This window comes from Acinonyx jubatus, chromosome A3 (assembly GCF_027475565.1).
Source record: "Acinonyx jubatus isolate Ajub_Pintada_27869175 chromosome A3, VMU_Ajub_asm_v1.0, whole genome shotgun sequence".
Classification (NCBI taxonomy): Eukaryota; Metazoa; Chordata; class Mammalia; order Carnivora; family Felidae; genus Acinonyx; species Acinonyx jubatus.
The window spans coordinates 48,249,454-48,273,544 of record NC_069388.1 but is presented as its reverse complement, the minus strand read 5'-3'; the positions used below and the strand labels follow the sequence as shown (position 1 = coordinate 48,273,544).

The 24,091-nt window shown below is 38.4% G+C and overlaps 1 protein-coding gene across 11 annotated transcripts in view; it reads right to left on the bottom strand.

Moving 5' to 3' along the window:
- The window catches only part of SYNDIG1 (synapse differentiation inducing 1), a 179,511-nt gene that overhangs the window by 105,349 nt on the left and 50,071 nt on the right, over window positions 1-24,091 (bottom strand). For 2 of the 11 annotated variants that reach the window (XM_053200320.1, XM_053200324.1), the window contains exon 2: window positions 15,846-15,921. The exons of the other annotated variants lie outside the window; for them this stretch is intronic. The gene's annotated coding sequence lies outside the window, so the exon portion shown is untranslated. The remainder of the gene's footprint in view (window positions 1-15,845; window positions 15,922-24,091) is intronic. 11 annotated transcript variants of the gene reach the window in all.

The window sequence follows — 24,091 nt, the reverse complement described above, 5'->3', positions numbered from 1 at the left end:
TTGGCCATACGTTTGTGGGTCTATTTCTGGGTTCTCTAGTCTGTCCATTGATTTGAGTGTCTGTTCTTGTGCCAGTACCAATACTGTCTTAGTGATTAAAGCTTTGTAGTATAACTTGATGTCTGGAATTGTGATGCCTCCTGCTTTGGTTTTCTTTTTCAAGATCGTTTTGGCTATTCGAGGTCTTTTCTGATTCGATACAAATTTTAGGATTATTTGTTCTAGCTCTGTGAAGAATGCTGGAGTTATTTTGATAGGGATTGCATTCAATATGTAGATTGCATTGGAAAGTATCTACATTTTAACAATATTTGTTCTTCCTATCCAGGAGCATGGAATCTTTTTTCCATTTTTTTTTTGTCTTCTTCAATTTCTTTCATAAGCTTTCTATAGTTTTCAGTGTACAGATTTTTCACCTCTTTGGTTAGATTTATTCCTAGGTATTTTATGGTTTTTGGTGCAACTGTAAATGGGATCAATTCCTTGAATTCTCTTTCTGTCACTTCATCGTTGATGTATAGGAATGCAACCGATTTCTGTGCGTTGATTTTATTTATGGCAACTTTGCTGAATTAATGAATCAATTCTAGCAGTTTGTTTTGGTGGAATCTTTTGGGTTTTCCATATAGAGTATCATGTCATCTGCGAAGAGTGAAAGTTTGACCTCTTCCTGGCTGATTTGGATGCCTTTTGTTTCTTTGTGTTGTCTGATTGCAGAGGCTAAGACTTCCAATACTACGTTGAATAACAGTGGCGATAGTGGACACCCCTGTCTTATTCCTGACCTTAGGGGGAAAGCTCTCAGTTTTGCCCCATTGAGGATGATATTAGCATTGGGGCATTCATATATGACTTTTATGATCTCAGTGTATGCTCCTTCCATCCCTACTTTCTTGAGGGTTTTTACCAAGAAAGGATGCTGTATTTTGTCAAATGCTTTCTCTGCATCTATTGAGAGGATCATATGGTTCTTGTCCTTTCTTTTATTGATGTGAGGAATCACGTTAATTGTTTTGTGGATATTGAACCAGTCCTGCATCCCAGGTATAAATCCCACTTAGCTGTGGTGAATAATTTTTTTAATGTATTGTTGGATCTGGTTGGCTAATACCTTGTTGAGGATTTTTGCATCAATGTTCATCAAGGAAATTGGTATATAGTTCTCCTTTGTAGTGGGTCTTTGTCTGGTTTTGGAATCAAGATAATGCTGGCTACATAGAAAGAGTTTGGAAGTTTTCCTTCCATTTCTATTTTTTGGAACAGTTTCAAGAGAATAGGTGTTAACTCTTCCTTAAATGCTTGGTAGAATTCCCCTGGAAAACCATCTGGCCCTGGACTCTTGTTTTTTGGCAGATTTTTGATTACTAATTCGATTTCCTTACTGGGTATGGGTCTGTTCAAATTTTCTATTTCTTCCTGTTTCCGTTTTGGTAGTGTATATGTTTCTAGGAATTTTTCCATTTCTTCCAGTTTGCCCATTTTATTGGCATATAATTGCTCATAATATTCTCTTATTATTGTTTTTATTTCAGCTGTGTTCATTGTGATCTCTCCTCTTTCATTCTTGATTTTATTTATTTGGGTCCTTTCCTTTTTCTTTTTGATGAAACTGGCTATGGTTTATCAATTTTGTCAATTCTTTCAAAGAACAAGCGTCTGGTTTCATTAATCTGTTCCACTGTTTTGTTGTTGTTGTTGTTGTTGTTTTGATAGCATTAATTTATGTTCTAATTTTATTATTTCCTGTCTTCTGCTGGTTTCGGGTTTTATTTGTTGTTCTTTTTCCAGCTCCTTAAGGCGTAAGGTTAGGTTGTGTATCTGAGATCTTTCCTTCTTTAGGCAGGCCTGGATTGCTATATACTGTCCTCTTATGACCACCTTTGCTGCATCCTAGAGGTTTTGGGTTGTGGTGTTATCATTTTCATTGGCTTCCAGATACTTTTTAATTCCCTCTTTAACTTCTTGCTTAGTCCATTCATTCTTTAGTATGATGTTCTTCAATCTCCAAGTATTTGTTACCTTTCCAAATGTTTTCTTGTGGTTGATTTTGAGTTTCATAGCATTGTGGTCTGAAAATATGCACGGTATGATCTCGATCTTTTTGTACTTACTTAGGGCTTATTTGTGTCCCAGTATATGTTTTATTCTGGAGAATGTTCCATGTGCACTGGAGAAGAATGTATATTCTGCTGCTTTAGGATGAAATGTTCTGGATATATCTGTTAAGTCCATCTGGTCCAGTGTGTCATTCAAAGCCATTGTTTCCTTGTTGATTTTTTGATTAGATGTTCTGTCCGTCACTGTTAGTGCGGTGTTGAAGTCTCCTACTATTATGGTATTACTATCAATGAGTTTCTTTATGTTTGTGATTAATTGATTTATATATTTGGGTGTTTCCACATTTGGCGCATAAATGTTTACAATTGTTAGGTCTTCTTGGTGGATAGATCCCTTGATTATGATATAATGCTCTTCTGAATCTCTTGATCCAGTCTTTATTTTGAAGTCTAGATTGTCTGATATAAGTATGGCTACTCTGGCTTTCTTTTGTTGGCCATTAGCATGATAGATGGTTCTCCATGCCCTTATTTTTAATCTGAAGGTGTCTTTAGGTCTAAAGTGGGTCTCTTGTAAATAGCATATAGATGGATCTTGTTTTCTTATCCATTCTGTTACCCTATGTCTTTTGATTGGATCATTGAGTCCATTGACCTTTAGAGTGAGTACTGAAAAATATGAATTTATTGCCATTATGATCCTTTCTAATCTTTGTTGCTATATATATATATATATATATATATATATATATATATATATATATTTCTCCCATTTTTCTCCCAAGAGTCCCCCTTAAAATTTTTTGCCGGGCTGGTTTAGTGGTCACAAATTCCTTTAATTTTTGTTTTTCTGGGAAACTTTTAATCTCTCCTTCTATTTTGAATGACAGCCTTGCTGGATAAAGAATTCTTGGCTGCATATTTTCCTAGTTGAGCACACTGAATATATCCTGCCACTCCTTTCTGGCCTGCCAAGTTTCTGTGGATAGGTCTGCTGCAAACCTGATCTGTCTCCCCTTGTAGGTAAGGGACTTTATTTCCCCCGTGCTGCTTTCATGATTCTCTCGTCTGAGTATTTTGTTAATTTGACTATGATATGCCTTGTTGATGGTTGTTTTTCGTTTTTTTTTTTTTTTTTAATCTAATGGGGGTTCCTTGTGCTTCCTGGATTTTGATGTCTGTGCCTTTCCCCAGGTTAGGAAAGTTTTCCCTATGATTTGCTCACATAACCCTTCTAACCCTATTTCTCTCTCTTCCTCTTCAGGGATCCCTATGATTCTGATGTTGTTCCTTTTTAATGAGTCACTGATTTCTCTAATTCTTAAATAGTGATCTTTTGCCTTAATCCCCCTCTTTTTTTCTGCTTCATTATTCTCTATAAGTTTGTCCTCTATATCACTGATTCTCTGTTTTGCCTCATCCATCCTTGCCGCCACTGCATCCATCCGTGATTGCAGCTCAGTTATAGCATTTTTAATTTCATTCTATTTTTTACTTCTTTTATCTCTGTTGAAAGGGATTCTAGTCTATTTTTGACTCCAGCTAGTATTCTTATTATCATGATTCTAAATTCTGGCTCAGACATCTTGCTTGTATCTGTGTTGGTTAAATCCCTGGCTGTCGTTTCTTCGTGCTCTTTCTTTTGGGGTGAATTCCCTTGTTTTGTCATTTTGAAGGGAGAAAAGGATTTTTTGAGGTAGAAAAATTAAAGTTAATAAATTAAAATTAAAAATTTGAAAAAGCACACACACACACACACACAAATCTAATAAATGACGCTAGATCTTAGGTGTGTTTTCGTCTGGGTGTTGAAAGTCGTTTGACAGATTAGAGAAAAAAAAGGGGGAAAAAAAAGGAAATCGTTTGAGAATTTGAACAAATGAATACACTGAAGTAGACTACAATGACATGATGTGCGTAAAATAGAATTTGAGAAATCTTACACAAAGGTAAAGAATATAGTAGGAAAAAATTTAAAGAAAAATGTTTGTAATAATAATGATTTTTTTCTCTTTCTGTATTCAACAAAAAAAAACAAAAAAGAGAAAAAAAGAAATCATTTGCAAATTTGAAAAAGTGGATACACTGTAGTAGACTAAAATAAAATGATGGAAGTAAAATAGAATTTGAAAACAATTTACATAAAAGCAAAAAATATAGTAAAAATTTAAAGAGCAATATTTTTAATAGAAATTTAAAGTAAAAATAAAGTTTTTCACTTTCTGTATTCAAGAAAAAGAAAAGAAACAAAAAAGAGAAGAAAGAAAAAGAAAAAAGAAAACAAGGAAATCATTTGAAAATTTGAAAAGGTGAATACACTGAAGTAAACTAAAATAGAATGATGGAAGTAAGATAGAATTTGAAAAAAAATTACACAAAAGTAAAAAGTAGAGTAAAAAAATAAAGAAAAACATTTTTAATAAAAATTAAAAATAAAAATGAATTTTTTCTCTTTCTGCTGGACTCTGTGGTTCAGGTTGTGCAGATTGTTGCGTTAATCCTCCAATAAGTTTTCTAGGTGTGTAGGATGGTTTAGTGTTGGTCTGGCTGTATTTCATGGATGTGAGACACACAAAAAACTTCCATGCTGTTCCACCATCTTGACTTCTCCTCAACATTTTATTTTTAAGTAATCTCTACACCCAACATGGCGCTTGAATTTACAACCTTGAGATCAAGAGTCACATGCTCTACCCACTGAGCCAGCCAGGTGCCCCAAGAAGTTTTGTTTTTTTCCCTGAAGTAGATTTTTTCAACTTTGGGCATCATAAGTTATTATTAAATTTGAATAAAAAAGGCCAAAATTAGTGGAATTTTACTTTTGTTACTGCAGCATCCATCAATATTGTATCTCACATAATAATTCCTAATAGCTTATTTCCTCTGTTACTTCTACCACCTCCTATCTGATAACAGCTTTCCCCCAGCCAGAGTTTAGCACCTCAGAAATAAAACAGAAAGAAAATGCTGCTACATTTAAGGATAGAAAATGCTATCCTTACAACACATACATATATATATACACATATATACGTGTATATATATATATATGTATATATATATATACACACACACACATATATATGCACTATAATTGGTTACATTGTATAACAAATAATATTTTGCTTATTTTGTATTTTTTTCTCAGTTCATGATATTCAGAACCAGTGGTTGCCTCTCACTTGATCCTTTGCTTAAACAGAGTTTGCTATGTCTCAGATGCTGCCTCCTATTGATAAAACTCTTTTTGGACTGCATTAATGGCCAAGCTCCCAATTTTGTTCTCTGGGTGAAGTCTTGGAAGTTGTTTCTGTGAGTCTAGCAGAGAAAGCTACTAGAAGGGCATCATGTCAGTCATGCTACACCTGCTGCTTTTACAGCTGCTGGCAGGTGAAAGGGGGAGGGGCCCCCATGTCTCTGCCTATAATCCCCAGTTATTCATTCTTCCCTGGTTCTTACTCTCTGTACCACTGCTCAAAGAATCCTCCTACTCACAAGTTTAATGAATATCAGGCAGATAAGAAAACAACAATTGGGAAGGAGAAAAGACAAACAGAAAGTAGTTATGCAACATCCATACAAACTTCGTATCATATAGAAACAGGTTTTCCTTACTTTGAGTAAGTCATGATATAAAAAGCACTATACTAAGAACCAGGAAAAAAGGGATTAGCTCCAGCTTTGCTACTAAATGTTTACATAACCTTGGGCAAGTTGCTTATGAGAGTGGAATTATTAATTAAGCAGTTAAGCAAGAGAAACTTTAAGGTAGGTGCTTTTCAGCTCCATGATATGTACCTCTTGGCCCATGAGTCTTGGGTTTCATGGGATTAGATACAGCTTTTCCAAAAGGTGGTGAAAAATCTCACATTGATCATAATATGCTAGGTTTAATTTCAATAAAATATATATTTATCAATGGTTTATTATTGTAAGACACTATGTTAGGTGCTTGATGGAAATAAAAAGATGCATTTCTAATATTAAAGGTCAAATCAATGAGAAGGAAAGCAATTACATAAGTCACTGTAATAGCAGTTGGACAATAAACATACCAGAAAGTCATGGTCATGTGAAACCAGAATCTGATATTTCAAAATGAGCTAAAGGCAATTGAGAAAAGATATAAATTATGAGAGAAAAACATATATCAGAACTGGCGAACAAATCAGAAGCAATGTAATTTGTGAATAGAAAGAGATGTGAACAGAACTTGGAAAAATTAAAAATAAAGTAATTTCAGAAATCAAGGCTAAAGCAGAAGGGAGACATGAGTGAATAAGCACAGTGGGTCACACCTTAAAGGAAGAAGAATATGGAAAATAAAAAAAATGTGTTAAATTTAAAAAGCATGAATACTTTATATAAAATTCAAGAGCAGACAGTTTTGTATTACAGAAGAAAAGGCAAGGTTGTCTGGCTCAGGGTGGGAAGAGCTCTGCATGGACAGGGCATGGGGGACATCCCCAGGTGATGCACACACACTGCGTCTTGGGGGAGCAGAGGTTACACAGACATATGCATTTTCCAGAGCTGATCAAACTGTAACACAGAAGACCTGCATTGCACTGTGTGCATTTGAAGTGCTGAAAACATTTTGAAAGAAAGTAACAAATATAGAATAAGGAAAGCACCATATGTATATAAAGGGAGACCTTAGAGTAGAAAATAATGGATAAAAGCAAATACTATAAAACTATGATTTAAGAAAATTTTCCTGTAATTAATGTTGAAAGGGTACACTAAGTACCTGTGAAAACTGACCCAGAATGACCAACTCCAATATAAATTATAGTAAATCTACTAAACTTTAAAGGAAAACAAATATAAAAACACCTTTGGTTATCCAGAAATTAAAAAAACAGAACAGCCCGAGCCACTAAAAAAGATAAGAAAACCAGATTATCATTAGACTTGTCAACAAAAATGCTTAATAACAGAAGCCAGTGGAGTGAAGTACTGGATACTCAATGTACTAAAACGTGCATCAAGGATTTTATATCTAGCCAAACTGACCTCCAGGTTTAAAGGCTGTAGGTAAGCTAACAAAGAACCACAGAAATGTACACACAAGATCTTCCTGTGGAATCTAAATGAATATAAGCTACAATCAAAATGACCAGCAGATGTTACATAAGGGCTAGTAGCTATTGATGGCTGTGAGCAGGACAAAAATAAGGACAATGGGACATTACATGCTTTCTGTTGGAAATGCATGCCATCACCCATTATAAAGGAAATTTCCAACTTTTAATGTTTGTGAGCCCTGCTCCTGGGCTCCCGGGGAAGCTATAATTTAACATTTACCAAGGGCAAAATGACTTGGCAAAACCTCAAAGCATGTGCTCTATTTCTGCCTCCATAACACATTGTACATCTGCTTTGTTACAAAAAAAGTAAAATAAATAAATAACCAAAAGGAGTATTCCAAGCATAAATATAAAACACACACACACACATATCCTCCCTAGTTCCCATAAGATTAGAGTTCTACAGCCTTACACATACTAAACACATAAGATAAAGTCTATACTTTTCTGGAATGTCCTTTGTCATGATGGTTTGTAACTCTTTATGTAAAAACATGTATAACCCTGCACCAACCATTCTTTCCCCAGATCACTCTCTTCTTTATGAAGATTGTATATCCCTGGCAGCTGTCCTCACTTGGACTCAAATAAAACTCTTTTCCTTTCTCTTTAAAATGTTTTAAAAGCTTTGTTCATTTTGGGTCAACACCCACAAAAGTCTTCTTGCCAAAACAAAGCAAAATGAAACAAAACATAGCCTTATTTTCATCAAATCTCTGTACCTAACTACCAATTATAGGAAATTCAGAGGTTAGGGGAACATGCCAAATGACATCATAGCTGTATGCAATCAGTAAAATCCAGAATGTGGACAATCTACAGGAAGAATGACCAGAAAATTTAAGAATTAAGAAACAGAGAGAGAGAGCGAGAGAGCACACACATGCAATGAATAAAGAAAGATTCTATGTACTAAAGAGACTCAGAAGATATAGCAACTAGTTGAATATATTAATCTTATTTGGATCTAATCAAACAAATGAACTGACATGTTTTTATATGTACATATGTATGTACATGTATATGTATACACATATGTATACACAGAAACATTCATACACATATTTATATACAACATCTCTACATTTATGCATATATTCACAAACATGTTGAGACTTTGGAGAAATGAGAGCATTAGCTAGGTAGTTGATGACACTGAGGACTTCTTGTAATTTTTTTTAGGTATTTTTAATTTTTGAAGGTATATGATGAGGATTAAAAAGAGCTACCTAAAAAAAAGAGCTACCAACTTCTAGAGATTCATACTGAAATATTTACAGATTTAATAAAGGATGTGATGGCTGGGATTTGTTTAAAAACCATCTGTTTTGGGAGGAGGAGTGGGTGGAGTACAGAGAAAACAGGTTGGCCATGGGTTGATAATCAGTGAAGTTGGTTGGTGTGAACATGGGGTCCATTGTCTACTTCTCTCCACTTTCATCTGGGTTTGAAATTTTCTATAACAAAAAGTTTTTGTTTTGTTTTGTTTTGTTTTGTTTTGTTTAAATCAACAGGTGAAGATATAAGAAAAATGTTCTAGGTAGAGTGAAGTGCATGAGACCAGGCAAAGTGGCAGGGACATGTACGGGTGGTGTTGGGGCAATTCTGGCAGAGTAGGGCCAGGAGATAAGTTAAAGGGCGCAGAGGCTTTATTACAAGGATCTTGAATGCTAATGTACAGAAAAACTTTACTTTGACAATCAATGGGCATTGTGGAAGAAAGGCCCTTGAGTGGAATATGACAATTTCAGAGGCAGGTGGGTCTGCGGACAGCATGGGGTGTGGGTGGAGGAGAAAACACTGCCAACACTGGGGGTCTGGTTCTGATGCACAGAGCACTGTGTGCACGTTCAGCCAGCCTCAGTGCAGTGGGGAGGGACCAAAGCCCTGCAGGAACCTTTAGGGTGGCATGAGCCAGGAGAGCACTATGATTCCTGAGTTTTGTGTATTCCATCTCTGACAAACCGATCATAAAGAGGTCACATGAGTAGTGACATCAGTGGCCAGAGCATTCTCAACCAGCAGTTCCTGTGCTGCTGTCACAGCAGATGATGGAGGCCTTCCCGAGGAGCACAGGTACTTAGAGACCTTGCTAGAAAGCATGTGCTCCTCACAGTGAGTACTTCCTATTTAACTGTGGGGGTCTGTGTGGGGGTGTCTGGAAGGTAGAGGTGACAAACACAGGTGACCTGTGTCCCTCTCACTTACTCATCATAAGTACAACCATTCTTCCAGCTGTGGGTAGTTTTTCACTTTTCAGAAGACTGTGTTTAGGTAGGATTGTGGATGACGAATGGGGTTTCTAACACTGAGATGGCCTGAGACTGACTCCCAGAAGCAGGGGGAGAGCTCTGGGCTAGGGACACAGTGCTCAGAGCACAGCCCCCATGACCCAGGAACACTGAGATGGGGACCCCAGGGCCCTGAGAGACAGGGCAGCTGGAAACCTCACTTGCTCAGGGGTCTCTGAGGATCACAAGCTGAGTACTAAGTGCAGCTCATTCACTGGTTTGGAGGCAGAATGGGGCTCAGCCGGGAGGAGATGAAGGCAACAATAGCTGGCCTCAACATCTATTGCTCCTCAGGTCCAAGAGACAGGATTTACCCAAAACCATTTCTGAATAATTCATGGAAAAAGAGCTGTGAACAGCCTCCCAGACAGAGAATCCACCCAGGAAGAGAAACAGCTAAAGCAGGTAATAATGAGGAAGGTGGGGGCACAAAAGTTGGGAGCAGGGCTCAGGATAGAGTTCTTGGTCCTCCTACTCTTTGTGTGTGTGTGTGTGTGTGTGTGTGTGTGTGTGTGTGTATGTGTGTGTGAGTTGGTGTTTCATTCTTGGTGCTTCTGTTGACAACAAACTAAATTTCAAAATCACTCTTCATACAGGTCATCCCTTCAGAAGCCATTCTCAACTTTTACTACACCCCTCTGTCCCCTGCAATCACCAGTTCTGTTATACCTGACACATCCCTCAGATTCAGGCCACCCAGAGAGCCCTCTTCAGCTGGTGGTCAGACCAAAGGTCTCCACGTCACTGCCCCTGGCCCCCAGACCTGGCAGGGTGCACCGCCATCCAGCTTGGGGGCAGCCGCTGGCCCCTGACACCTGCTGCCTCTGCCCATGCTGAATTGTTTCCACGTTGCCATTTCTAATTTTTCAAAAGACATGGTAAATAGAAATGTTTATGAAAAATCTCCCAAAATTATTCACATTGTTGCATTTTTGTAGAAAAACTATGAATGGTGCTCTCCAAGTCCCTCCCCAGGGTCATTGGTGTGAGGGCCAGGATTACACTGGGGCTCGTGATTATATCTCTCTGGAGAGGGTCATGTAGGCCCACTGTCCACACTGCAGACTTCAGGTTGGACTACAAGGCCTGATGCCCCATGTCTCATTTTCCTGAAGACAAATTTATGCTCTGAGCTGGTGTCTGCATGTGCTGAGCCCACTGCGTCTATCTCATTCTCCTGTCCCACCTCTCTTGTCCCTGGCTTTCTGCTCACTCCAGAAGCAGTCTTTGCTACACATCACCTCCCCCACGGAGCAATGTCTAGGTCAGACGTCTGTGACAACACCTGCCATGCTCCCTCTGGGATTTACGTGGGACAGGGCTTTGCCTCAACTGGTTTGCAAGTTCCTCCAGGTCAGGAACCAGTTCTACCATCCTTGCAACTCAGAAGATGCGTCCTGGATCATCCATCGAGTCCACGAGGGCTTGATGAATAGCTAATGATGTTTTGCTACTATAGGCTACAAATGAACCCTCAAATACATGTGACAAGAACTGCACTGATGAAAATAAAACATTCTTTTTTTATCAATTAAGGGAAATTACTGTTTAGCCATTAGCCTAGAGAGGTGGGTCATTTAAAAGCTCACCTATGTTAGATTCAGTTATTGAATGCTATGACTTTTTTTTGATTCACAAATAATCTTTTTACTTAGGAAGAAGCTATTCCAGCCAGAAATTCTATGTCATATAGGGAGAGAGCATATTTCCATATATGTGGTGATGAGGGTTGGACTTTCAACAAGCAATTTCCCAGTACTTCCTTTGGCACAAATAGCAAGCACTTTGTTCTCATCTAGAAAGTTTGTGCACATGAGCCAGTGGTAAATCAGCAAACTACTATGATCCTGCTCCCAAACAGGTAATTATTCCCATCCCATCATTATTTTAATTAAAGAGAATGATGTCTACAGATAATAGAAGCACTTTTTCCGCATGAGTCTGGATCCTGAAGGCTTTCTAACCTGGACCAGCAAATGTTCCCCACCCCAAGTGACAGTGATCTCTCAGTGCAACTGAAATTCACCCTGGGGTTGGAGAATCAGGCTCCAGGGGGACAAAAGCCAGGTCTCCAGAGCAGAGGTAGCCTCAGCCCCTAATGCAACATCACCTGAAAAGTTTCAAAACTTCCTCCCCCAAAACCAGAAAGGAAGGAAAACGGCATGTATCCAGCACTAGCACATGGTAAGCACGTACCAGGGACTTCCATGAATCCACCTGACAGACATTTTGTGGGCACAGGAGAAAAACTGTCTTTGAATAAGCACTAAAGTATACCCAGTACTCTAGACAAGGAGAAGCCTTCCTTTTGTGAATACACAAGAAACTGGGTGCAATAACCTGGCCAGGGGATTGGGAAAGAGCCTTCTGTGGAGGTGTCATTAAAGATAAGACCTAAAGGGTGAGGAGGATTTCAGGGTCAAGATGGGAGGAAAGTGTTTCTAGCTGTCAAATGCTTTAGGGCTCTGAGGCAGGGAACAAGCAGCACAAAGGGCAGTGTAGCTGGATGGAGCAGAGGTCTGGGAGAGACAAGAGGGTGGGAATGGTGGCAGGAGCACTGGAGCCTGTCCTAACAACCTCAAGCATCCAGTGAGGAGCAGCAGGATGGAAAGGAGGAGCCTTCATATGTGTATCTGAGAGGGCTGGCGGCAGGAATCCTGACTGAGGTGCTGGTGGCTAGACTTCGAGAAGGCCCATGAATGGAGAGATGTGTGCAGTCCAGGAGGCAAGTAGGAGGCAGAGTCAATAGGCCTGGGTGCTCTCTTGAATATGTATAATGAGGCAGAGGAGTGGAGAATGTGCAGATGAAGCACCCCTCCTTCTGACCTAGGCCCCTGGTGGACGAGATGTCACCAAAGTAGGAAACAATGGGTAAGGGATGGATTTGGAAAAGTTGAGGGATGATGATGATGAGTTCACATATACCACGTGAGCTAAATCCATGGGTGCCCCTGCTCCTACCCCTGCCCTGAGTCCCACCATTCCAGGAACTGACCATGCTATCTTGGCTGTCACAGGCCAGGTCAGAGGGGTTTAAGGCCCCTGGTGCAGCTTCCATTAATGAGAGATGGGAAGTTGATGGATGAATGCCCTGCCTCTTTGTCCCTTAGTGGGACAGTCTGAGGCAGGTGTTCTGCATACTCTATTAAGGCCCCAGAAGGACTGCCCCCTCAATTTCCCAGAGATTATCTTACTGGGCAACATGACATTTGTTGGCACCTTCCCTAACCATCTCGTTTCCCTTCTCTGGTACTGGTGCTTTTGAATTCTTGTCTTGGGACCTGCTTCTTGGAGAAGGAACCCAAGGCATCAGACTAATATCCCACAAGCCTGTGAGGTGCTAGCACCATTTCTATAGAGAAAAGGGAACCAAGTAAACCAGCTTATATGTCTACAAGCTCACAATACTATGATATTATTGAATGACTGAACTCGGTTCTCTTGTCAGAACTTAGAGAAGAGGTACCTATTTGCCTTAACATACCCAAACAGAAGCCATCTAAAGAGACGGAAACCCTCCTAGGCCAGCCACAGCAAAGGATAACATGCTGGCTTAGGTGAACATTTTATTGATAAATACTGTTTATTTATTTTTAATTTTATTTTTTAAGTTTATTCATTTTTTCTTTTGAGAGAGAGAGAGCACACAAGCAAGACAGGGACAGAGAGAGAGGGAGAGACAGAATCCAAGCAGGCTCCACGCTGTTAGTACAAGTCCAACATGAGGCTCAATTCTATGAAGAATGAAATCACGATCTCAGCAGAAATCAAGAGTTGGATGCTTAATCAACTGAGCCACCCAGACACCCCGGATTAACACATTTTAAAACAAAAATTAAAAACAAGCCTATGAGACTGTTAATTCTCTTTGAAAATTCATAAGCTGCCTTATTCCAGGGACAGGGTGTGTGGGGTCATACAAGCTTCATGCCCTTGGTCCCCAAGAGAGTGATTCCTCACTACTAATTGATAAATTGGCAATGTGGGTCCATAGAGCAGTCTCAGGTAGGATAATATAAGCCTGCCCTCTAAAAGATGGATTCTCTCACAATGAGTTGGGGATCAGGTTTTCTGGCCTCTAATGCATAGGTTAAGACTGATTCACCAACTCTTCACCAAGAAAAATAAAGCCCCCAGCGGCCTCAGCAATTCCGGGGTCATGTCTCTGGTGGTGTCTTTCAAATTCTACAAGATCCTAAATCCTAATAGTGAATGATCTAAATACATACAGAGAGGATACTCCAGTGAGGCAAAGGAATAGGTAGGATTTGAACCCAGGTGTATCTGTGTCCAGGTGGAGTCATAGTGATGCATCACCTGAGAAGCTGGGAAGCATGCATCATCAGCTCTCACATCTGAAGAATATGCAATATTTCAGGAAGATCCTGGTTCTGTTGCTCTTTTTTGTTTTCATTAGTAGTTTCATTCATTTAAAAAATAATTATTCAGATATATTGCACACTATAAAATTCACTACCTTTTAAAGTGCATAATTCTGTGGCTTGTAGTATATTCACAGAGTTGTGCAAGCCTCACTGTTATCTGATTCCAGAATATTTTCATCATTTCATATCCATTAGGCAGTCCCTCCCCTCCCCCATTCCTCCCTTCCCCGGCCCCTGGCAGCCACTAATCTACCTTCTGTCTCTATGGATTTGATTATTCTGGACATTTTACATAAATGGAATCATGCAATATGTGGTATTTGTGTCTGCCTTCTTCCACTTAGCATAATGCTTTCAATGTTGCTGTATGTATCAGCACTTCACTCCTTTTATGCCTGAATAATAATCCATTTTAGGGATATACTGCATTTTATTTATTGCTTTCATTGGGATATGGTTGTTACCACTGAGCTCCTATGTGCTACTGGGCTAACTCTTATTGCATCTCTCTTATTGAATGGTTGATAAAATAGTGCATTATTTTTCTGGCAAATATATAGTGAGAATGAAATTATCTTAAGAACAAAACAAAACAAAACAAAACAAAACAAAACAAAAACCTTCAGTCTGTCCCTCTGCAGGAAAAGGCATTTCATGTATGGCTGGGAACACAGAGTGACAGGTGCCATAGATGTTTGGTAAGTAGAGATGGAGTCTCTCAAACACTAGCTGGACCAGAGAAATCCCACTGACAGGCAGGCCATGTGACCTGCTAATGGAAAAAACACTGCAGGCTGAGTCTGCCTCCTCCAATACTCAGATACCCAAACACAGCAGATGCTTAGGTATATCAGAGTTTCAAGTCAGAATAAGGCAGCCCATGCTGCAGCCAAAGCCTCCCTCTTCCTCACTAAGAACAGGATCTGAGCAATTTTATGTTCTGTCTGCTTCTAGCCCCTACAACATACACCCTTTTTAAAGAATTCTAGCATGCTCCACCAGGAATTACGTACTATCAATACAGCAGAATTACACATGGACCTATCCGTGAAGAAATTGGGATTGTCTCTAATGTTTAATAGATGCTTTGCTCTGAGGAAATAACTAGAAAAAAATCAAATATAAATTTTGGGAACCAGTGTTGTAAGTATAGTGATTTCCAAACAAAGGCATCAACACAGAAGCAGAGACAAACGGAAGTACTCTGTCTCGTATTTTTCTTTTTTCTGAGTCTGTGAACAATTCTATATGTTTAATGATTCTGTCTCCTGCCCCACCCCACCTCCACACACACCCCTCCCACAGGAAGATTGAACCATCTGCACTGTGGGCTTAGGATATGTTTAGTGTGGAGTAGAAGGAGTTTTACAAAGCAGTATCTAATATCTGTACTTCTGTGGCTGATTAAGAACCTTTATATGCCAAGGATTTTGTGTAGTAACAGTTACATTTAACACATAAAACAACCTTTAGAGCAGCATCTCCAAGTAAAAATGGAACAGAGCAAACTATGCAACTGATGTGGAAAATTAACTAATTAGCAGATTAGTTTAGCCAGAACGCTTGGGATGTGTGACAGGCATGGATTGCTCCTAACACTTTTAATCCCTTCTCATACAGCTCAATTAAGGAAACCATTAGGGCACCAGGTGCTGGGTCTTCCCTAAACCCCAGCACTGTTAGAAGCCTTTTGTGTAAACAGAAATACTTCCCTCCTGCTAAGCAAATGATGTATGTGTTTCTGCCAGTGCCCAAGTGTTGAGAGAAAAGAGCTGCTTGCAAATCCTCATTAAAACAATTAAAGTTTGCCTTTGGCAGAAACTCATAGAAAAGCCTGTGATTTGGCAGTGGAGACAGTTAATGAAGCATTCAGAACCAGATCAGTTATTGTTATTTAACATTTAAATGGAACATTACAATTGCAAAATGCTGCATCATCGAACTTATCACTTTTGGTGACCTGGGACTTCCTGTGCACAAAGCCAATCCAAACTTCTGGTGAGCAAGGCTTTGTTACCATACCTCTGGGAAAGGATCTGCAGGAATTCTAAATCTTATTCATTAATGGTCAGAGAAGTGCAGAGGAAATGCTGTGGTACTGGAAATAAGAAAAACCTGTGTATTAGGGCCACTGCTGCCTATAAAAGTTCTGCCAACTTGCTTTAGTTTTGTGAAATTCCATCTCAGTTTTAAGAAAGATGTGGGAAGTGACTTCTTCACCAACAGAACCTACATACCCACTTCTACCAATTCCACCACTTTAGGAACATCCTCATCCTACAATCACTACCAGTACCTTCACTGCCACCACTTTACCACTACCACCATCACCACCACCACCATCATCTTCATGACCACCCATCATCACCACCACCACCACCACCACCACCACCACCACAATCTGCATACCACTACCTTCAGCACCATCATCAATACTACCATCATCTCCATCACCACCATCACCACCTCTACCTTCACCACCTTCTTCACTACTACCTTCACAACCTTTATCACTACCACTGTCATCACGGCCACCATTACCACCACCATCATCATCATTCTCAACACTATACTACCACCAGGAACTGGCAAACTAGCCCACAGGACAAATCCAGCTTGTTTGTATTGCCCAAAAGCTAAGAATGATTTTTGTAAATTTTCAAGTGGCTGAAAAGAAGTATTTTCCAACACACATGAAAACCATAAAATATTCAAATGTCAGTGTCCATAAATCAATTTTTACTGAATCACATCCAAATTCATTCATTCATATGTGCCTATGGCTATTCTGCACCAAAAAGGCAGAGTTGAGTAGTTGTGCAGAGGCCATATGGCTTGTAAAGCCTGAAATATTTATTATCTGGCTTTTCACAGAAAAAGTTTACTAATTCCATAACCCCTCCAATATCACCATCACCACCACCCACAATCAGTACCATCATGCCACCACCATTAACACCACCACTATCATCAGCACAAATAATGCCACCTCTACCATTACCATCAACAGCAGTGACACCCCCACCTCCAACTCAAATACCACTCTATGGTTTGGAGATATACAGGCTGCCCATGTGATCAACGAATTCAATGAGAAGACTGAATGTGGACACAGACTCAAGCAAGAATTCTTCCTCCCCATCAGTGAGTGACAGAGACAGAAAGCCTTGAAGGTATTCTTGTCTCTAAAATTCTTGTGGGTAACCCGATGCTTCTAGAGGGTGCTAGGATGACTTTATCTCTGAGAATTTCTAACCACAAGTCTGCACTCACACTCAGATTTCCCACTCTCAATGTGCCTTGAAAAATGCAATTGAACTCTTATTTTGGAGAGTTTGGGGCTGAAACCTCACACCTGGATTCTTGGCAGAGGCAAATGCAAATCCTTTCTGGAAGAATGTGTTAAAGACAGGCTTCAGAAGATGTCCATAGACAATGTTAAAAGAAACCTCAGTTTGAAATTAAACACATAAGGAAATAAGTCACAATTAGTAAGGGTGAGCAAAATTACCCAAATTAGGTCTCAATGACTGCAGCTATTGATATTATCAGATAAAGGTTATAAAATAAATGTGCTTAATATGTTTAAAAATGAAGGACTTACAACTTTAGAAACAAAAAAATACATTTGTCAAATTAAAACCTTAATGGGCAGAGTGTCACTTTTAGCATTAAAGATGACTAGAGGCTCTGAGGGCTTCTCTTACTACAAAATAAGACCCTGGATTAGAATATACTTTGAGATACTGTTCGTTGTGAAGGAAAACATCAAAATTACCACCATCCTATAAAACATTTCTAGAAGGGGCAGAATTACATTGATTTACAATGCCAACGGTAACTGATAGTAAATTATACAGGCTTGGTAGAGAAACAAGATGAAGAAGTTGAGACTGAACCCTCATTCTCAGCTACGATTCTTCATAAAAGTTCTCAAATTTAACCATGCCTTAGAATCTCCGGGAGGGCTTGTTAAGTATAGATTTCTAGGCTCCACCAACAGTTTCTTATTCACTGTGGAAGGGTATCAAAAATTTTTCATAGCTAAGCAGTTCCTGGGTGATGCTGATGATGCTGATCCAAAGATCACGCTCTGAGAGCTGCCATTCTGTAGGTTCTGACATAGTTTCAAGTAAGTGATGAGCCCTGGCTACCAGCAGATATAGATTCAAACCTCTGTGGTGAAAAGATCCCCATATTTAACCACATAATCGAATCACGCAATGAGCTGACAATTAAAGATCAGCATGCACAAAAGACTGCATGCATGTCACTGTGAGTGAGAATCAGTAGGTAAAAAATAGCTTTGGGCAATCAAAGATTTTAGGTAATGAAATCATAAGAATATAGAACAATTATTTATAAAATATTTATGGAAATATAGAAGAGATAGAAATATAAAAATGATTTATAAAATATTTACAGAAACAGATAAATAGAAATATTTAAAAATGAGCAAGTAGCAAGAGACTATAAGTAGAAAAATGAAAATGGATTGAACTTCAAAAACTGAAAAAAATTCAATTGAAATAAAAATATAAAAGAAGAACTAAAATTTATAGAGCAAAAAGACACAGATGGAGGGAAAAAAAGATAATCTAGAAGGTGGACTCAAGAAAAATATAGGGATACCTCAGAGATATCGTGGGTTTGTTCCAGACCACTGCAAGAAAGTGAATGTGCAATAAAGTGAGTCAAGTGAATATTTTTGTTTCCCAGTGCATACAAAAGTTATGTTTACACTATACTGTAGTCTATTAAGTGTGCAACAGCATTATGTTTAAGCAAACAACAATGTACATACCTTAATTAAACAATAATTTATTGATAAAAAATGCTAACCATAATCTGTGCTTTCAGTGAGTTTTAATCATTTTGCTAGTAGAGGGTTTTGCTTCAATGCTGATGGCTGCTGACTGAACAGGGTGGTGGGTGTTGAAAGCTACGATGGCTGCGGCAATTTCTTAAAATAAGACAACAGTGAAGTTTGTCACATTGATTGACTCTTCTATGAATGATTTCTCTGTAACAGATGATGCTATTTGATAGCATTTTACACACAGAACTTCTAACAACTGGAATCAATCCTCTCAAACCCTGCTGCTGCTTTATCAACTAAGTTTATGTAATATTCTAAATCCTCTGTTGTCATTTCAAAAGTCTTCACAGCTTCTACACCAGGAGTAGTATCCACCTCAAGGTATAACTTTCTTTGTTTATTCAAAAGAAGCAACTCCTTATCTGTGAAAGTTTACCATGAGATTGTAGCAATTCAGTCTCATCTTCAGGCTTCCACTTCTCTCACTGTTTCCTCCACATCTGCAGTCACCTCCTCTGTTAAAAGTCCTGAACCCCTCAAAGTCATCCATGAGAGTTGAAATCAACTTCTTCTAACTCCCAATAATGTTGATATTTTGACCTCTTTCCATGAATCTCACAAATGTTTTTAGTGGCATCTATAGTGATCAAGTCTTTCCAGAAGGTTTGCTATTTACTTTGCCCAGATCCATCAGAGGAATCACCTTCTATGACAGCTATAGCCTACTGAAATATTTCTTAAATAATAAAACTTAGAAGTTGAAATTACTTCTTGATCCATGGATGTTGGGTGAGCATGCACAAAAACATCAATCTTGTTGTATATCTCCATCAGAGGTCTTGGGTGGTCAGGTGCACTGCCAGTGAGCAATAGTATTTTGAGAGGAATCTTTTTTTCTGAGCAGTAGTTCTCAACAGTGTGTTTAAAATAAACCATGTTGTGAAAGATGTGCTGTTATCCAGGCTTTCTTGTTTCATTTAGATAGAACAAGCAGATTTAGCATAAATCTTAAGGGCCCTAGAGGTTTGGAATACTAAATGAGCATTGGTTTAAACTTACATCCCCAGCTGCATTAATAAAGTCAGCCTGACCTTTGAAGCTTTGAAGCCCAGGCATTGACTTCTCCTCTCTAGCTATGAAAATTCTAGATGGCATCTTCTTCCAATAAAATACTATTTTTATCTATATTAAAATATATTGTTATTGGAGCCATCTTTATTAATTATCTTCATTACATCTTCTGGAGAACTTGCTGCAGCTTCTATAGCAATGCTTGCTGCTTCACCTTGCACTTTTACGTTATGGAGACAACTCTTTCTTTAAACCTTATGAACCAACCCCTGTGAACTACAAACTTTTCTTTTGCAGCTTCCTCACCTCTCTCAACTTTCACAGAATTTACTTTGCTTTGCTCTGAATTAGGCTTTGGCTCAAGGGAAGATATAATAAAGAAAAAGTTTGAAATATTGTAAGAATTACCAAAATGTGACACAGAGACACAAAATGAGAAAATGGTGTTGGAAAAATGTGCCAATAGACTTTCTTGACACAGAGTTGGCACAAGCCATCAATCTGTAAAAAAAATGCAGTACCTATGAAGAACAAGAAAATGAGGTATTCTTGTATTCAGAATGTATCATTAGCAGAAAAAAAAAGATAGAAAAATTGAATTGGTAGTTAAAAGAATGGAGTTTGGAATAAGAAGATTTAACCTACTTCTCGGAGGAGTTCCAGAAAAAGAGAAGAATCTTGGGGAAAAGAGAAGTAATGTTTGAAGGAATGTTACCTATGATATTTTCAGAACTGATAGGTAACAAAAATTTACTGATAAACACCACATCGACATGCTGTCATTAAATTGATGCACACAGAATTGAAAGGCAATCCTAAATGTGGTGAAAGGTAAAGGGAAGATAATTTACACAGCAATAAAGATGAAAATGGTGACAGACATGGACGATCATTGAAGCCAGAGGACAATGGACTAACATCTTCACTATATTGAGATAAATCACCTGTTGACTTTGAAGAGTGTACAACAAAACTATCTTTCACAAAGTGAAATAAGACATTTAAAGATCAATAAAAAAACTGAGACTTAAACCAAAGGAATTTTAATATCTTTTTAAAAATGTTTACTTATTTATTTTTGAGAGAGAAAGAAAGATAGAGAGAGAGCACAAGCAAGGGAGGAGCAGAGAGAGAGAGAGGGAAACACAAAATCTGAAGCAGACTCCAAGGCTCAGACCTGTCAGCACAGAGCCTGACACAGGGCTTGAACCCATGAGCCATGAGATCATGACCTGAGCTGAAGTCGGATGCTTAACCGACTGAGTAACCTTTCTTAGTAGTAGTAGTAATACTTTCCTAGTTGGGACCAAAGAAGAATTAAAACAAAATGAAACTTATTTAGAAATGAATCATACTGAACAACTACACATCAAAACTATATACAATGAAGTATTACTCAGCCACCAAAAAAAAAAAAAAAAAAAAAAAAAGGAAAAAAAGAAATCTTGCCATTTGAAATGATATGGATGGAGCTAGAATGTATTATGCTAAGCATAATAAGTCAATCAAAGAAAGACAAATATCCTATTATTTCATTCATATGTGGAATTTAAGAAGCAAAACAGATGAACATATGGGAAGGGGGGGAAGAGAATAAAGGGAAACAAACCACATGAGACTCTAAATGATAGAGAACTGAGGGTTGATGGAGGGAGGTGGGTGGGGGATGGGCTAGATGGGTGATGGGTAGTAAGGATGGGAACATGTGAGGAGCACTGGGTGTTGTGTAGAAGTGAGGAGTCACTGAATTCTACTCCTGAAACCAACATTGCACTGTATGTTAACTAAAATATTTTTTAAATAATAAAAATTAAAAAAAAGAAAACCAAACCAAACCACACAAAATATGGGTCAAAACCAAGGGATGCAGCTGAAGCAATACAAGAGAGAAACATAGAGGCTTAAATTCATTTATCAGGGAAATAAAGGCCAAAAAGTAAGGGGTTGACATCTAAATAAATACATTAGCTAAAGTAATAGTAAAAGGAAGTAATATATGTGACAGGTGGTAATAAAGCTAAGAGCAGAAACTAGTGAAATAGAAAGCAAAGATACAACGTGGAGAAACAACAAAGCCAGAAGTTTGCTCTCTAAAAGCAAGGCTCTAATAAGACTAACCAGAGAGACAGAGAATACATCCATAATGGGGCCCTGCTTCTGATGCAAGAGGAAGCACTGAGCACACATTATTTTTCTTCTGTCTCTTGAAGAAGACCTCATTAAAATGTTTGCAAAAGAATAAAAAAAAGATTTTAATAGAAGTGAAAGTAGTAACAAATACTTAACAAAATAAAGACTTAAAAAGCCACAGTAGATGAGGAGTGGTTCAAATTGCTGAAGGAAAGTCAGTGGAAGCTGCAGCCAGGACTTGATGGGGGAGGTAGATGGTGGCCAAGGGGACAGAGGCATACAGGCTGACATTGAACTTTCCACTACAACAACACATGTTGGAAAGACAACCAGCAAATGCCTTGAGAGCTGGAAGAAAAAAAACTTTTTTTCCTATTTTTTGGTTAACATTTTTAATTAAAAAACTTTTTTATTTGAGTATAGTTGACACACAATGTTACATTAATTTCTGCATGATATCTCTTACATGTGAAATATAAACAAGTTGAACTCATAAAAGCAGAGAGTAGAATGATGGTTGTCAAGGATGGAAGGTGTGGGGGAAATGGGGAGATGTTGGTTAAAGGTTGCAAAGTTTCAGTTTAGAGCATGAGTAGGTTTTGGAGATCTAAATACAGGGTGGTGATGACAGCTAATGATATTGTATTGTACTTTTTGGAAATTTTCTAAGAAGATAAATCTTAAATCTTCCCAGCATATGTGCACATATGTGTGCACATGCACACACCATACAAAGGTAACCCAGTAGAGGTGGTGGGTAAGTCATTTAGCTGGACTGTGGTGATCCTTCCACAATGTATGAACATGCAGGCAGAAAACACTTTTTAATTTATGCACCCAACCAAACAATCATTCAAGTGTGAGCAAAAGCAAAAAAAGGAAATCAAACAACAACAAGAAATATTTTCAACACTCATAAAATTTTTCTCACATATACTCTCCCTAATTAAGTAACTTACAAATTCACTCTAGGGAAAAACAAATGATAATGGACACCAAGGAAGTGGATAATCAGGGACAAAAGATACAGTGAATAATTCCGGAAATGAATAAAAAAAAATCCCCGTATGGCAGCTGTCCATCAACAATCTGTCCAATTTATAACAAACATGTGTGGGCTTCACAAAGGCCATATTTCTGAGGAGGAAAGATCAAATACAAAGCTGGAAGATACCAGCTATTCTGGGAGGAAGATGCAGGTTTCTTCCCTCAATATTAAAGGAACGTCATTTAGAAACTCCGCGGAAAAACTCCACACAGCAGAAAAATTGTATAAGAATTCCACGAATCTAAACGCAAAAGCAAAACAAAATTTCCCATTATTTTAAGCAGCCATGAAATATAAAAGAATGCACTTGATCTAGATACTAAAAATATTTTCTTTCTTCTAGTACAGGTGGTCATGATACAGGAAACCAGAAGAGAAGAAATACTGTTTTATCACTACAACTTGGGTTTATAGTCCTAGCATTTATAGAAGCATGATAATAACTGTTTAATAATTTAACATTTGGAATCTATACAATTAAAAAGCAGATTTTAAAGGTTACCAGTCCTGACAAAGTCACCATCAACTCCATAATCATAATTGTCATTTTGACCAGACACCCAAATGCCAGACACTGTGCTAAGATCTTTATGAGGCTTATCATGTTTAATTTTCTAAATAACCCTGTGAAGTAGGTATTGCTGTTACTTCACTTCACTGATGTGCAAACTGGGGCACCAAAAACCTAAGTAACCTGCTCAATGCCTTCCCCCTGTAAGCAGCAGAGCCAGAATCATGTCCGGGAAGTCTGATTTTAGGGTCTGACTCATAGCCATTAAGCTAGACTCACTTCTAATGTAAAAGTGAGGACATAGCCAACCTCCATGGGAAGGTAAATGGGAACAAGGGAAGCAGCGTGAAAAAAAACTGCCACCCACAGCCTCATCCTGCCTCATAGGAAGACAGGATATGGAAGTTTAAGATATAATAGGAACCTATGGGAGAACTCAAAATTATACAACGCCAGAAAGTTAGAGGAGGGGAGGAGATGGGGAATAGTGTTAGTGAACTAAATGCTAACCTTGAGTGACCTAAATTCTACCTTTTCAAAGCAGGAAACCCATTGGACAGAATATAAACTCAACAGATCAAGAAATAACTGGATGAACATAGCAGTCAAGGCATGGCGTAACTGTCAAAAGAGAAAGGTGAAAAGGAGTTGCCTCTGGGAAGCAGGTTGGGGATATGGCACAATATGTT